Source organism: Gigantopelta aegis, unplaced genomic scaffold (genome assembly GCF_016097555.1).
Source record: "Gigantopelta aegis isolate Gae_Host unplaced genomic scaffold, Gae_host_genome ctg5265_pilon_pilon, whole genome shotgun sequence".
NCBI lineage: Eukaryota > Metazoa > Mollusca > Gastropoda > Neomphalida > Peltospiridae > Gigantopelta > Gigantopelta aegis.
The window spans coordinates 6,267-23,317 of NW_024534316.1; the positions used below are offsets into that span (position 1 = coordinate 6,267).

Below are 17,051 nucleotides of genomic sequence, written 5' to 3' on the forward strand. Positions count from 1 at the left end.
CTAATACTGATTTTCTAGGTCATCAGACTTATTAAGTACATCTTTCTTGCCGACAATAGGAGCCTTTCCACTAAGTAGACCTTGGCATCTTGACTTGGCTTTGACTGAGTGATGACTGGGAGTATGACAATGATAAGTGAGTGTTAAAAAGGTAGTAGTGTCGCTAGTCCAGTTGCGTAGTCTACTGGCACAAGCGATCACTCAAACAAAGCCTTTATTATATTCATATTAACCAGTTTGCGTCAAAACCATATATAACTGGAAAGGAAACAACAAAGGGCCATTTCCCTTGAAAACCTGAGCTTAAAAAGAATAAGCTCAAGGCGTTATCTAAAAATCAAGGCTGGGTGTGGGGTGGTATCGGAAAGATCTGTCGAATGCAGCCTAAAAAGGACAGGTGCATGGGTGGGAGGAGGAGAAGTAGTGAGTGAAGTTAGCAATCTTCTCGTTTAGTAGTGCAGAGTTGACAGTGACTATGCCCTTAGATCCAGTTTTGTTAGGAGAACTTCTCCATTGTTCAACATATGTAAGGGACCTCCATTTGCATTAATATAGGAAAGGTTAGGTGTGTATTATGCAAATATTATCGGTGCATAGGCTTCTCATCTGGAGAGTAGAAACAAGAAGTCCAGAAGTGGTGTGGAGGGACATGGTCCTCTTGTCAAGATACAGGAGGTCTTCTATCGTGAGAATCTCAAGAAGAAACGTATATGGATGACTATTATCTTTGTATCCTTGAGAAATATAGATGAAACATATAGATGTATATGGATGAATGGATAGATAGTTATGGCCTATAGACATAGTATAATAATATCTCAGATGGTAATAAGAAAGCAATGTGTATGTGTAATGCATAAATCTATTATAGATGTTAATATTGGCCTTAAATATAGATAGTGTTTTGTGTCCGCAGTTGTTGTGGTTAATATTATTATCGAAGGTGTCTTTTATGCAATCTCTAAACTTGTCCTCAGCGTCTATCACTTCATTGTTATTTCCTATGGCAATATAGTATATTATCATATATCTTAGATGTTAGATTTTCAGTCTTTATTTGGTGACTGATCAAATATTAGTATTGTAGATAATTATATCCTTGTTCCCACTCCGTGCTCTCCCTTATTAAAAAACAGACATTTTTAAATTTTTTTTTGTTTGTTATTTTGGTTTACTATATAGCTAGTGGATGACTTGTTTAAATAAATACAACGGTAATAAAGCAGTTTTAAAAACTGCTGGTCTTTTAAGATAGGAAACCTTGGTTCCTTTTTATGAACTATATTATTTGGTTGTATAATTAGCTTGTCCTAATCTAATATAGTCATCCGTTTCTGTTTTGGCTGTGTGTAACTCTCTCACAAGTCATGTTGACAAATCATTGTGGATTATCATTGTGTGGCTACTAAAAAAGCCCAATCCTTTACCATATTAGGACATTATTACTTGTACATAGTAGTGTAGAGATATGCAATACTATTAAATGTGTGTGTAAACATTAGAAAAAATAGTCATTTTTGATTTGTTTGATCTCTTTGTCTAAATAACACAAACATTATTTCAGTTTTTGACTTGACTAACATATCAGAACCAATATCAATAACATTTTTTAAAATGGATAGTAAGTAAGTAGATAGAGGTAGATGAAGGGATGGAATGGATGGATGGATGGATGGGAAAGCGTGATGATGAGTAACACTAAATTATATCCGTTGGGCTATCACATTCTGTTTATATTTCGCCCCCCCCCTGCAAACCCCGGGCCGCTTTCACCCAAGAAAACACTTTACGACACTTTAAACAAACTCTAAAACTGATGTGGTTATTGATAATACATGTGAACATCTTACTTCTATATCGGATATAGTAAAACATAAACGGGATATATGATATATCAACTTCAAACTGTATTTAATACTATGTTTCAGTCATTAGTTACCCTTTTTGTAACTGGTGGTTAACACCATGTCTATTCATTAGAAAGACTTATTGGACTAATATAGCTGATACTGTTATACATTCAATGTATAAGTACATAGTAGGAACACAAATTACATGGACGAGTTGTAGTAGTTGAAATTGATAGAATTGATTTGACACTGACAATGTTTTTATGTTTGGTCTTGTTCCATTCCTCCTAAATGCTCATTCCTAGACTTTATATTGGTCCTGTATTAAATATCTGTAAATCCTTTTAAACAAATGCCCTACTTACACAAGGAGGACAAGGATGTTGTTAAATCTATCAGGGTGCTGTGAGTACAAAAATTTGGTTACATCATACATTTACTCTATCTCCTCTCTCCCTCTCTCTCCCTTCTTCTCTCTCTTCTCTCTCTCTCTTCTCTCTCTCTCTCTCTTCTCCTCTCTTCTCTCTTCCTCTCTCTCTCTATCTCTCTCTCTCTCTCTCTATCTCTCTCTCTCTCTCTCGCTCTCTCTCTCTCTCTCTCTCTCTCTCTTTCTCTCTCTCTCTCTTCTCTCGCTCTCTCTCTCTCTCTCTCTCTCTCCCATTTCCCTATTTCTTCCCGACATTAGGCAGCTTATGAGAAATCCTCTCATATTTATGCATTACAGACGACATGTACGAACATGTTGATTGAAAACGAGAGTCAATGTGTTATAATTAGTGGAGAGGGTGGAGCTGGTAAAAACAGTGGCGCTAAATTCATAATGGGTACATTGCTAAAGTGTCTGGTGGAGGATCCCACAGTGTACAGGTTTTGTACAGGAAGAGTGCTGTCCACAAGTCATCTCCTCTTTCTCACTGTAGAAGTCAAAGAAGTGATCTTAGAGTCTAATCCATTATTAGAAGCCTTTGGTAATGCCAAACTGTTAGAACAATTAATTTCATCAAGATTTGTAAGTTGAATCTGTCTATCTGTTCCTTTAACATCTGATTCATTTAAGGGCAAATATGTTGAGATTCAGTTCACACGAGGTGGAGAGCAGCAGGTGGCAAAAATCAACCAGTTCCTTTTAGAAAAGGTCACTTTTCATTATGTATAATCACAATGATACATCTTATACTATAATAGTCTCGAGTTGTAAGTCAAAATGAAGGAGAACGAAGTTTTCATTATATTCTATCACTAATTTCTGGGGCTGACGATGAAATGAAAGTTTGTTATCTAGTGATATAATCTTTTATCAGTTCACTCTACACATACAGAGAGTCTGGGCGTGCTAATGTTGATTAATACTGGTATTTGAACCAAAGTGGCATTTACACTGTGGATGGCATTGATGATAGAAAGGAATTCGGTGACACATTGGTATGTCATAGTATTAACTCAATGATGATTTATTTAGAAACTGTATCTTTCCATAATGATTTTGGAGGGAATTAGTATGTTAACTCTCTCTCTCTCTCCTCTCCTCTCTCTCTCTCTCTCCTCTCCCCTCTCTCTCTCTCTCTTTCAGCATGCTATGGAGGTCATGGGATCACAGGCGATCTTCAAGCTAACATATTCTCAATTGTAGCTGGTATTATGCATTTAGGGAACATTTCATTCACAGAAAAAGGCAACTATGCTATTCCAGAAGATGAAGGATGTAAGTTAACAGGAAGAAAAATGATATTTTAATGATTTTTTCTCTACACATCAGTTTTGCAGTTCCCAGCTATCTTCTTGGTGTAGAATCTGATGCTCTCCAGGACAAACTTACTGGTCTATCATGGACAGTAAATGGGGTGGCAAAACAGAGTCCATAAGAGTACAACTGAATGTGAACAAGCTTGTTATACACGAGATGCTCTATCTAAGACTCTTTATGCACGAATGTTTTTGATGGCTTGTTAAGGTATGTAATATAGGAAGTGTGGTCTGTGTAATATCTGTTGGATAGATGGTGAATGATGCCATGAAGAAAGTGGTCTTGATATTAACATTGGAGTGTTGGACATCTATGGATTTGAGATATTCATGGTGAGTGTATTAGATTGTCCTTCTATTAGTTGAATCTAAACTCATTTCATGTTATTGGGTTGTCTTCTCATCATTGTTGTTGATTCTCTTTGTCTAGAAAAATGGATTTGAACAATTCTGTATTAATTTGTAAATGAGAAACTTCAACAGATATTCATTGAACTGACACTCAAAAGCCGAACAGGAGGAATATGTAGCTGAGGGAATAAAATGGACTCCTATTGATTACTTTAATAATAAGATAGTCTGTGATCGTATTGAGAACAAGTAAGTGTATTGTGATATCAATTAAATCTCTCTCTCTCTCTCTCTCTCTTTCTCAGCGTCCTCCTGGAATTATGTCTATTCTTGATGACATTTGTTTCCAAATGCGATGCCACAATCTGAAGGAGCAGACATAAGTTAATAGAAGTAATACACAGACAATAGACAGAAAGACAGACAATATTTACAGTGCACAAACTATATCATTTCCCTTACAAGAGTCTTGTATATGAAATGTTCTTATTGGTAGAAACTTGAGGGGAGCCATTGCCAGGAAAGGAGTACTATGTAGGTTTCAGTGGTGGGTTTCTGTTCAACATTATGCAGAAAGGCAAGCAAAGAGTGATGTTATCACAATGATCACACATTACATTGTACTATAGTTCTAAAAATAACTTTAGTCTAAATATAGATTTAACCATACTGATGCATTATGTAGTGACTTATGATGCTAATGGCTTCTGTGAAAAGAACAGAGATGTACTATTCAAAGACTGTATTGAGCTTATGCAAAGTAGTTCAAAGTGAGTTAATTTGATGTTTTGGTTTAGACAATAAATGAGATATGCATTAAAGCTAATAGATTATAAATAATATGAACAAATAGAATAATGAATAATCAATAAACCAATCCTAAGAGTGAATAGAATTGACAAATACCAAGTTTATACAATTTTATATTACATTCCTTTCTCATCATAGTGCTTTCATTCGCTCTCTCTTTCCTGATGATGTTAGTCCGGATAAAAAAACTAGACCAACTACAGCTGGTAGTAAGATCAAAGTAAGTGATACAGTTTGATAGGGTAGGGTTTCACACCAAGTTGACCACATATATAGTGTGTTTATATTAGAAACCATTAACTTACAAAGATTTTTTAAAGATTAAATACTGAGGCAGAGGTCACTTCTTGTTTAGTAACATAAGGAAGGGCCAATGTGTGGTAAGCATATACTTCTGAAGTAACCGACACTGAGGTCTCTATTGGCTTAGAAATTTTCTAACAAATTACTGGTTCAGTTCTCAGAATAACTTTGAGACTTACAATAGAGTTGAATGTGTTTGCAAATTTTTCAACATAAAGTCTGTGGTAGTTTTGCTTTGCATCTCGTCATATGATGAGTAAGATATAAATGTTTTGTACTATAGATTGAAACAACAAAGTGAAGTTTTCAACAACTTATAAGTTTAGAAAACACATGTCGTAATTATTATTTCAAGATAAGCTTTTTTTATCATTTATATATTAATAGTAATCCATAATTTTTTAGTTAATAAAAAGGAGAAATTACTAATTCCACAAGACAGACATTATCTCTATGGATATTTTAATGACTTGTATCAAAGATACAGGTTGCTATATAGCAAACCTGTACCTGACCAATTAGATGTAGAATTTCAATTAAAGCATGACCTTCTAATTTCTAAGAGTAGTTATATTATAGATACAGCAATAAATACAGAACATAAAAAGCAGCAGACTGGAGACACCTGATACAAGAGTACTCTGTAATGCAATGAATCTCATTATAAAGTACTAGTATGTAGTTTGAGGTCTAATATCAGATCTTCAATCCTTTTAACAGTCCTGGCTTCACCATGGACTGATAGCTTGGGGCATAGTTTTGATATTTGATATACACCTCTAAAGCCATGGTAACATTATATTGATAATATAACATATTAATGTTTGTGATCTCTCTCTCTCTCAGACTCAAGCTAATGATCTTGTAGGTCGTCCTAATGAAATGTACCCCTCATTATATACGCTGTATTAAACCAAATGAAACAAAAAAAGCTCATGACTGGGAGGAGGGACAGGTAATTAGGTCAACTATAACAGGGGCTAACTCATCTCTGTTTAGAGTACGACATCAAGTAGAGTACCTTGGACTTAAAGAGAATATCAGAGTGAGAAGAGCGGTTATGCTTTTAGGAGAGAATTTTGATAAAAATTTCTGAGAAGGTACTATTAATATCAATAGTTATTGTACTACATATCAAATAGTTATTGTAATACATGTGTTGTACCAGAAGTGATTCCTATTATTTGGTCCTATACTGGTTTGATGGTAGCATAATATAATGTATTGGGTGTGATTTGGATATGTAATTGGTACATTGGATACATAGATGGAGTACAATGATTTATCATAATATGTTTATATCCCCAGATATGCCTTATTAACTCCTGAGACCTATCCTCGTTGGCATGGTTGATGTCAAAGATGGTATTAAGCATCTCATGATGTCTGTCAATATGGAACCTGACCAGTGGCAGTTAGGAAGAACAAAAGTATTTATCAAAAGTCCGAATCAGTAAGTATTGAGTTTAATAATACCTGATTGTAGTGCTGGAAGCTTTAAATACTTTTGTTTTTACATTAGCTGTTTCTATTGGAAGAACTAAGAGAAAGAAAATATGATGGATATGCTCGTAAAATCCAAAAAGCATGGCGTCGACACCGATCAGATCAATATTACCAAACACTCAAAGAAAAAGGTACTTGTCTCCAGACCCAATATGGACACTCCATTATTTACTTAAACAATCATATAGTATTAGACTACATTATTTATTATTTACTATAACAATCATATAGTATTAGACTACATTATATATATTTACTATAACAATCATATAGTATTAGACTACATTATATATTTATTTACTATAACAATCATATAGTATTAGACTACATTATACTATAACAATCATATAGTATTAGACTACATTATATATTACTTACTATATTTTATCTGTATCTGTTTTGTTACAGCTTCAGACATTATGTTGAATCAGAAAGAGAGAAAGAGAACTCAGTATCAATCGAAACTTTGTTGGAGACTATCTTGGATTTTGCTGATAATCCATCTCTCCGTGCTCTTGTCGGTTAGTCAAAGAATAAGAGATATACAAATGATTGTTATAAATACTCTTTCTTTAGGTAAACGTGAAAGAATCGATTTTGCTCAAACTGTTACAAAATATGACAGACGGTTTAAAGCCACCAAACGAGGACTTACTCCTTTCTACACAATTTGTGTATCTCATTGGAAGAGAAAAGGTAAGATAAAATGAGTTAGTTCATGGAGTATCTCTTGTGTCTTTGTAGATAAAGAAAGTGCTCATAAAGGCCAATTTGTGGTAGGTGTAAAGAAAAAATACCTCTAGAAACAATTCTCATCTGTTTCATTAAGGTACTTGTATTGTAGTATTATATTATTGTATATTATTAAGGTACTTGTATTGTAGTATTATTATTATTGTATTATTATTAAGGTACTTGTATTGTAGTATTATGTCCTGTTTATTTTATGTATGTGTGGTCTAGTCCTCTACAAGATGATTTCTTTGTAATTCATGTTCAAAATGATTTTGATTCTGTTTTGGAATCTGTTCTTAAGACTGAGTTTTTGACTTGTTGTCAGAAAAATACAAACATTTAACACAAAGTCAAAATAGAGATCACATTCATAGAAAGTAAGTGTGCTTGATTTTATTGATCCAACTGTTCCATTCATCCATACATCAATCCATCAAACTATCTCTTTTATTCAGTATTACAGTGACGCTAAAGAAGGAGGTTTGACTGGAGAGGAGGGAACACTCGTAATATACAATTCACACAAGCTGGTGGAGAGAACCCTGTCCTCAAAATATCTGGCAAAGCTCTTCATGTATCAATAGGAGCTGGACTCCCAAGTAGCACAAGTACAAAAGTTACATTCTTATATATATTTATATCTTGTATACTTTAACAGGACCTTCTCATCAACGTATTCCAGCTAGTAAAGGTGGTCAAAGACCAGGACTGGCTCATCCTCAATATGCTCGACCACAGCCTAAAAATAAAGTAATTGTTAGAGATTGCGTTAATGATATAGCATTCTCATTGCCACATATATCTGATTACCTGAATTAGTAGTGAAATAATCATTCTTGTCTTGTCCTTGATTTAAGTGCCATGTTTTTCCTTATATTAGTCTACAGCACATGGTAGAGCAAACCAGTAAAGGTAGTTTGAAAAGAGGAAGAGCTCCTTCTCTACAACAAAGGAGCTAGTGATAAAGCTAAGAGAGATTCAAGTAATGCTGATTACTCAAGAGCTGAGTTTATGAAAACCCCTCAAGGAGGAGGGTGAGTAATTTTGAGAACGACAAGGTGATATTTTTCCTCTTTCAGAACCTGTCCACCTCCCAAGAAGCGACCAAACCTCCTATTGCAGCCAAACCTAAAATGTTACCAACTTGTAAAGCTATTTATGATTATGATGCTGGAGATACTGATGAACTCACATTTCAAGAGGGTACTGTTATTGAGATTGTCAAAAAAAGGTCAGTCTTTGATAGAAATTCTAATCTATTCTATTATATTTGGATACAACATTTTGTATCTTAGTTACCAAATTGGCTATCCATTTTATTATTATAGTTAAATTGTTTGGTATCCTATGAAAATTGAGTGCACTTGTCCTGTTTGTTTGCATAATTTTTTACTTTTATTGTATAGATCCTTCAGGTTGGTGGACTGGTAAGATAGGACGTAAGGAAGGTCTATTTCCTAGTAACTATGTAGAGGAAGTGTAATTACAATTCAGAACTACATAATATATAGTAGTACATTTTATGTGTGTGTTTGTGGTGTGTGTGTTAATAAACTAGATAGAAGGGGCAATTGACTATTCATTTAATGTCCTTTTTTAATATTATTAAATTCAATTTTTGTTTTTTTTCACTTAATTTCTTTTGATTAGTTGTTTATTGTGTTAGTAAATATAATCATTAATAGTACATGTACATGTATAGATAACACACTAAGGAAATGATTAATACAGTCTACATAACCATAGATACCAGTATCTATGGTTATCTGTGGTGAACAAAACTAAAAGTAATATCGGACTGGAGGCCCAGGAACATCCTCTTGTTTGTCATTTTCAAAGGATAAAGTCAAGTCAACATATTCTTTTGTCTGTGGTGCCTTTAAAAGAGTCTTCATACTAGAGAACAATAATATATACTGTAAATGCTATCTGTCTTGAAATCTTACAGTTGTGGCAGTCCTCTTTCGATGTCCAGGATTAAAGGGACATATATCATTTAACACCCAATACAACCATCGTTGGTTCCAACCTATACTGAACCTATTAACAACATATGATCTATGGGTGATTGTGATGTGTTCTGACTTAACAGTTTCCAAGAATTCTTTTAATGTCATATCTGGACGTCCCTTCACTTCCCATCTAGTCCATAATGTATAGCTGATATCACCACTATTAAAAGAACAGACCTTATATCATCATTCCTAATAAAAAATACATACTTAATAATAGTACGAGGAGCTGATGCCGGCTCTGATAACAACAATGGCATCTCAGGTAAAGCCAAATTCATGAAAGCATTCTTGTAATTCTCAAGTGGTAGTGTCATTGCTACTTTAATGAGCTCTAGACTTACCTAGAAAGAATACACATTTGTACAGCAGATATAGTACTATACTGTTACTTACCAAACCAGCTACTGGCTGCTGTAGTAGTAGCTATTGCTGGTACAATACGTTCCAGCTATACGTTTAGTTTTAAAACGATCAGCAGTTTCAATATTGTACTAATATCTCGAAGATTCTAAGGTACTTGTACATGTAGTATGAGTATAGTGAAACTTACTGAGGATGCTGTAATAAAATCAATGTGACCATTAGAATCATTGTCTTTTTCAAATGACTGAGAAAACATTGTTAAACATTCTAAAACATAAGAAATGATATGGTTTGTTATATAATAATAACGTACCTGATGATGGTATTGGATGTGTTGTGAGATAGTCCTTTAAATTTTTGAGGCAAATTTCAATTTCATCATTTGATATTTGAATAACCTCAGGACGTTTTGCACTCTCATCAGTTTCAATTCTCTAAAGGAGGAGATAATTAATAGACAATTAGAGAGAGAGAAAGAGAATTAAACCAACTTTTCCAGATGGCCTAAATTCAGGAATATCAGCAGTAGCAGCTAATTCCAAAACATGTCAATCGTCAAATCCTAAAAACATAAACTCACAGTCACAAAACAACCATCAAATGACAAACACCTGTTCAGTATATTTGATTCCCCAAATCTTGGCGTAAAGTCTAGCATAGCTAGTCAGAAATGACACATGCCTGTAGTCAATAAGTAAAAAATGTATATCAGTTTATTAAAACATACATTTGATTTTGACCAGAGAATTCAAGTACTGTTGGAGGTCTTTTAGGTGACTGCCAAAACAGTGCTATATAGGATAATACCAGTAGTCATGTGACTATCATGTGATCCTTACATCCATCAGGCATCTTGGTATCCAATGGAAAAGCAGTCAACAAATTTAGTGCCTGTAATATAATATGTAATTGAGGGACATACTATATAAGTTGCTTGCCTTATGTTTGAAATACTTCTCAAATTTGACTCTAGCAGTTGTAACACAATCCTTCCAATCATGTGGTCTGTTAATGAACAATTTGATTACTTTAATAGAACCATCAGGAATGAGTTGGTGTTCTTCCATCACCTGATGTAATGAAATAAGGTTTGTAATGTTACTATAGAATTTAAATTACTTTGAGTAGAGCAGCTGGATTATTGTGTGTCTGCCAAAATTTGGAATACATAGCAGGTTTTTGTGACCACAATGACTCAAACTGTAAAAATGAATGTGTCAATAAATGAATAGATGGATGAATGGATCAACACTTAATATTATCTTACTTTATCTCGTGCCCATTGTATTGGATGTTCAATAGTAGCAGGAAATGATTGAGAGTACAATATGGTACCTCTCTCTCAGGAGGATCTTGTTGACTAGAATAAGACTCAGTCTGTTCTGGTATGATCACCTATTACAACATAAATTACATAAGAGGTGTGTATAAGAATGATTCACCTGAACATGACCCTTAGTCCCTAATGTCCCTGATTCCAACAATGGTCTTAAGTTAGTCACACAACGACTATAAGAGACAACAATGACATTCTTGATAGTTGATATCATAGTAATATACACACACCTATCAAACATAGCGGCGTGCCTCAAGATTATCCAAAGCATTGACTATTAAATTAAGATCGCTAAAAAATGCATCATTATAGATATGTTCAGTTCCTGGGAATAACTGGCAGAGGATATAAATTTATAATACGTATTTTAAATACCTTTGTAACATTGGGCTTCTATATCTACATCTAAGGATAATTAATACAATAACTATATTACATCAATATGTGTGTGTGGGCGGTATTACCTGGATTTATATATTTAGTTGAAGCAGCTGCAATAACAGACTTGTTTGCTAATATAAATAAAATAATATTAATTGATGATGTTATGTCCAGACAGTTTGTGTCCAGCTGTATAAATAATTTAAAGTTCATTGGTCCGTCCATTTATTTCTATCCATCCATTGCCTATCCTATTATCCATTTATCTATTTTCTTGTCTGTCCATTGACAATTTTATCTATCCATTACTTGTATATGTTGTGGTCGGAACAAAAATTGTCTGTTGAGGTTTGATTTTTCAATGATGTCATTATCTGTAATGACTATCTTTCCACCCATCGCTGCTTGCCCCACCCCCAACATTGCATAACCTTTCAACATTTCACATCCAATAGCACCACATCCCACCTAAAGAGAGAGAGAGAGAGAGATAACACTACTCTACCAATACAATAATGGCAGTAATGTCATCTAACTCTAAAGATAATGTCATAATTGCATGTATTAAATGATTTGTATCATGTCTTTATAATATGTTATGTGGAGACAAAGATATTGCTATACTTATTAACTTGATTGATAACTTTATAAAAAAATCATGCAGAAAACAAACTTAATAATTAGTTACCATGAATAATCTAAGACTGGCCAGCTGTTTCAATACTTTATCGCCAAGACATATCCTTAATGCTTCATAACGATCACTATATAAAAATAAATATATTATATTATACTATTATGAATGAATGGTCAAGTGGATGGGCAGAATGGCCAAATGAATAGTCAATTTTCAGACATACATTGTTGAAGGTGTAGTTATAACTTCATGTTCTTGCAGTAATTCTGTAGCATCTAAAAACAACTGATATACACACATTATCTTAAATGACATTCCAACAGAAACAATACCCATTGTTTGAGAGGAGAGAAACTTTCCAGTCACAGCAATGAGACACTCTTGAGCTAATATACCTCAAAGAGTTGTAGCCAATGGAGGTAGGAGACCAGCAGTATGTGTTTGCTAATTGTTGTAATAATTTTGTATCCCACTGAATCAACCTTAACAATATAACAATAACTAATATAATAATCACTACATTAAAAATCAATCTTAACAATATAACAATCTTAACAATTTACCAATAACATTATTTTTAATAACTTACCAATGAAGCGTCTGATTTAAGTCTTCAGCTAGTTTGCATAATTCTAATGCCTCTTCTAATATTCTAGTAATAATTATTACTATAATTATATGTTGTTAATAAACTGTTACTTGTAACAAATTCACTTTATATTTCATAAACTAGCAGTGATAATATTAAATAACAAACTATTATTAAATAAACTAATATATTAGTACACACTATAGAAAGGTTAGGTCAACATTGAAGTTATTTGTACCTTGGTTGAGGACATGTTCCATGTGTTTTTATAAAACAATCAGTGCTTTAAAAAAAAGAAGAAGCTGAGGAGGTCTGCCTATTTTAGCAAAGTCAACAAGTTGGTATGTTGGAGAGCAAAGTTCTTGAGATAAAAGGTTGCTAAATGGATTAATATATGGATAGATAGATGGACGGATAGATAGATGGACGGATAGATCAATGAATGGATAGATGGATGAATTGATGTAGGTAGTACAAGGCAACTTACAAAATGGACATTGTTTGTAATCTTAACTTGTCGTACTAAACCAACCATATTGATAAGGACTATAGTCTCTAGTGTCTACATTAATACTAAACTTACTAGGACCCAATACTATAAACAAGAATAATAATTATTTAGATATAAATATAGTAATAACCTTTGACTTCACATTGTCTTTCATTGATTTCTCTCATACCAACTACTTCACTTAATTGTATTACATCACCATCTTCTAACCATGACGTTCATTTCTAGACAAGAAAACAACAGCTGGGTTGTCCTGAGAGAACAAGAGAGGCAGGAATGAGAATATATAAAGAGAGAGAGAGGGAGGGAGGATGGAGAGAGAGAGAGAGGGGGGGGGGAGGGAGAGAGGGAGAGAGGGAGAGAGGGAGAGAGGGAGAGAGGGAGAGAGGGAGAGAGGGAGAGAGAGAGAGAGAGAGAGAGAGAGAGAGAGAGAGAGAGAGAGGAGAGAGAGAGAGAGGGAGGGAGGGAGGAGGGAAGGAGGGAGGGGAAGGAGGGAAGGAGAGGAGTGTAACAATTAAATTATTTAGAGCCTGCACCAGATACCTGACTGATCTTGGAGATAAAGAACTCTATAGGTCCTCCCCGTCTTGTCAAATACAGTGAAAATTATCACCGAAGTCACAAAAACCATAGCATGCCTACACCTCTCACTGAACCAGCAATGCAACTATATAAACATTACAGTTAATTTAGTGACATATCTTTATGAATATATAAAATTATGCTGCCTAATTATATCAAAAAAATGGAGAAATCTCTTGAACTATGATGCCATTTTAATATAAATCAATGTTAACTTTATATTTTTCAATCACTCTATCTATGACTTTATGGGTGGTTCCTGAGAACGACAGAACTGGTTTATCCTATTTAACAGGTCAAAACTAGCATCAGTAAATACAAACACATTGATATCCAGTCAAATAAGAGAGGTCAAAGGTCATATCCAGAGGAAAAGTGACAAAGTTGAATCAACATATGGATTTAGATCTTTTAATTGTTGACAGCTGGCCTCAGCTCTATAAAAGTAATGAGACATAATAACATTACCAATTATCTTAAGATAATTTTAAGGTAGTATGATTATTAGTATAATCCAGTTAAATTGAGTGTGTAGTTGTCATTTTCAAATATAGAAACTGAATTAAAAGAATATAATATTATGTAATTTACCTGTTCTTAGAAGTTTTGACATCTTCTTCTCTTAGAAAGAATTGTGAGGATAAGTCCATCATAGTTGCTGTCAACTGATCACTGAATAGTAACTGACTGCAAAGAAAGAGATCATGCAGTATCTTAACTATAGATACATTGCTAATAGTGGTACATGTATTGAGTACATATACTGACATTGAATGATATACTAATAGTGAGTAATATTATAATAGTGAAACTGAAACTGAATGATATACTAATAGTGAGTAATGTTATAATAGTGAAACTGAAACTGAATGTATACTAATAGCAATTAAAAATACTTACTCCAGCTAATATACAATTCTTTGCTGTAAAAAAAAACAAAAACAAAAGTTATAATATAAGTAGCATACTATACATTGACAAGATCAGATGAGATAGACTCATTTCATCTACTCTCATTTAGCATACTAATATTTACTTAGTGTCATTTTGGACTACTCATGATTATATTTGTTTGGATATATATATATATATATATATAATATATAATTATGCTTATAATTAATTGTTTCCTTCCAGCTTGGTAAAAAGATGCTCTCATCAATTGAAAAGTAGGCAATCTAGCTGCTATTTTTTTATCCATATCAGATCTGCTAACTACCCACTGAACTTCATTGATAAAGAATATAGTACAGGTTGAGTAGTTTCCATTATCGATCGGCTAGCTTTTAAGAGATTTATAATTTTCTGTGCTTCAATCCAAGATTGATCTACTGTGTGATTGTCGCTGTTCTTGTTGAAATCACACCATCATCCAGTGTTGTTACTCATCCACTATATTCATGACTATTAGCATATCTCCAGAATGCATTTCCATTTTAACCTCTCTATGATGACATATCGGTAACCCTTGATAGATTAATGAGTGTACCCTCTCTGTATTGTAGTAAACTCTATGTCTTAATAACTGATTGATTATGTACATGTGAAATCTTTATACCTATCCTTGAGTTTCTTATAATAATCTTATAAGTTGTTTTCGTCTAACTGATGAAGATGAACTGAGTCTATTACTATCGACAATGGTTATTAGTCTGTAAATCAAACCACTACATACTTAATAATACACAATGAACACTTGCTAACAGACCAATAATCATGTTTCATTATCCCTTACCAATCTTACACCTAGTCCTCCCATTCCACTAATAAAGACACTAGATTGTGCCATTTTTTGCATTGCCACTGTCTCCAAGAAACATATCTCTGACGACTACAAGAGAGAGAAAGAAGAGAGAGACACGGAGACAAAATCAAGTAAGATGACTTACCTGTATAATGAGTCCATCACTTTCCATAGGCTCATCTGAGTCTGATCACCTTGCATTGCCATATGGTACCTAGAAAATGGGAGTGACATAGGAGGGTATTTAACCCTTTTATATCTCAATTTTGCAACGAGCCACACCCCCATTTTAGCTGAACTTCTATTAGGAATTACAACATCTTCATTGCCTAGCTATCTGAATGAAAATTGCACATGAAAATGTACAAGAAGACAGCTGATTTAATACAAGTAATTGACAAGTTGTTTTGATAATATTGTGAACAATCTTATCCTCTTTCAATCTCTTAAAACTAAACATAATTAACATGTCACAACTGAAGCATTAGACAGGAGCATTCAAATTTAATGGATAAATCCAAACTTTGGAATTGAGGTATCAAATTTAAAAAAATTCTTTGTCTAGAGCTGTAGGAGAATTGTCGATATCAGTCAAAATTACATAATTCCATTCAATCTAATTTTCGACTTCTGAAAATAATCAATTGAAGTAACAATTAGAAGAGTCAAATGATCTCAAAAAAAGTCCTTGAGAATGAATTGCAGGATCTTAAGACCAGAGACTCTAACATATACTGAATATTCAAATATAATAGACCTTGAATTTGCAAATCAAAATCCAGTCAGACTAGATAAACTGGTTAAATCATGAAAGAGCAACATTTGCTCAAGATAACAAGAAATGAACAAACTGTTACAAAAAAGTTTAGAAGAAAACTCCAAATTTTGTAATCAGAATTATCAAAAGTACAATCTTCATTAAATAGTTTATTGATATGAAAATTCCAACTTGAAAGTGAAAATACAAGACTTACAAAGACAACTTAATACATCTAATAGTACTAAAAGTATCTAGAGAAAAGACTCAGAACCCTTTATGAAATAGAGATGAATTTTAAAAAGAATATTGGCTCCAATCAGCATGAGTTCATAAGGTCTCTAGCAATATTATACTTAGTGTACATATATTATTCCATTTATTCCATTGATGTCTCTATCCATCCAATTTTATCTTTATACATCTATCTTACCCATCCATTCATTTTTCTTGCCCATCCATCCATTCAGTATCAAGTTATACAACCTAATTTGGTCAATAATGTCTTAAGTATCAGAAAATATTACAAAAAGGAATGGAGCGTTTGGAATTGGTTTGCCATTGCAATTTGATTGGCCACTAATGTAGTACATAATATATGTAACATTGAAGTTACAGAACAACATGATAGCTTGCATTGTTAGTGAGTGATGTTATGATGAATAGAATAATTATCAGTGGTTCTAGTTCATTTCATTAAACAGCAAGTAGGCTACTAATCTATTCAGTACATACAAAGAAGGTCATTAATAAGACAAATCATAGTTTAAGTATTTAGAATATTTAGACAACTTTGTCCACCATTTGTAAACTGTACTCACCATGCTCTCTCTCTCTC

At 33.4% G+C, this 17,051-nt stretch overlaps 2 pseudogenes; one reads left to right on the plus strand and one right to left on the minus strand.

Annotated features, from left to right (window-relative positions):
• The first annotated feature begins 2,589 nt into the window (after window positions 1–2,589).
• Window positions 2,590–9,409, plus strand: LOC121366301 (annotated as a pseudogene).
• An 863-nt stretch (window positions 9,410–10,272) lies between these two features.
• Window positions 10,273–11,353, minus strand: LOC121366300 (annotated as a pseudogene).
• Window positions 11,354–17,051: the final 5,698 nt, after the last annotated feature.